Raw genomic sequence first — 691 nt, forward strand, 5'->3', positions numbered from 1 at the left:
GCGCACTTTGCTCTGCCACTCATCTTGATGTCATCTGCAAACTTTGTCCCCAACTCCAAATCATCTATATAAATTGTAAATAATTGCAGTCCGAACACCGATCCCTGAGGCACACCACTGATTGCCAGCTAGGATACACTCATTTATCCCAACTCTTTGCTTCCTGTTAGTCAACCAATCATCTATCCCTACTAATACTTTACCCCTAACACCATGCATTCTTGTCTTATGCAGCAGACTCTTGTGCACCTTGTCAAAGGCATTTTGGAAATCTAGGTACATCACATCCACTGGGTCCCCATTGCCCACCTTGCTCATAATGTCTTCATAGAATTCCAAAAGATTTGGCAAGTATGAACTGCCCTTCATGAACCCATGCTGCATCTGCTCAATGGAACAATTTCTATTGAGATGCCTTGCTATTTCTTCCTTGATAATAGACTTAAGCATCTTCCCCGCTACAGAGGTTAAGCTAACTGTCTATAATTCCCCATCTACCTCACTTTTTAAACAGTGGCATCATGTTTGCCATTTTCCAATCTGCTGGGACTGCCCCAGAATCCAACGAATTTTGGAAAACTACCACCAGTGCACCTGCTATTTCTCCCACCATCTCTCCTGGGATGCATTCCATCAGGGCCAGGAGACTTATCAATCCTGAGCTCCATTAGCTTGCTCAACACTACCTCTT

The sequence above is a fragment of the Stegostoma tigrinum genome, chromosome 33, assembly GCF_030684315.1.
Source record: "Stegostoma tigrinum isolate sSteTig4 chromosome 33, sSteTig4.hap1, whole genome shotgun sequence".
Lineage (NCBI taxonomy): Eukaryota > Metazoa > Chordata > Chondrichthyes > Orectolobiformes > Stegostomatidae > Stegostoma > Stegostoma tigrinum.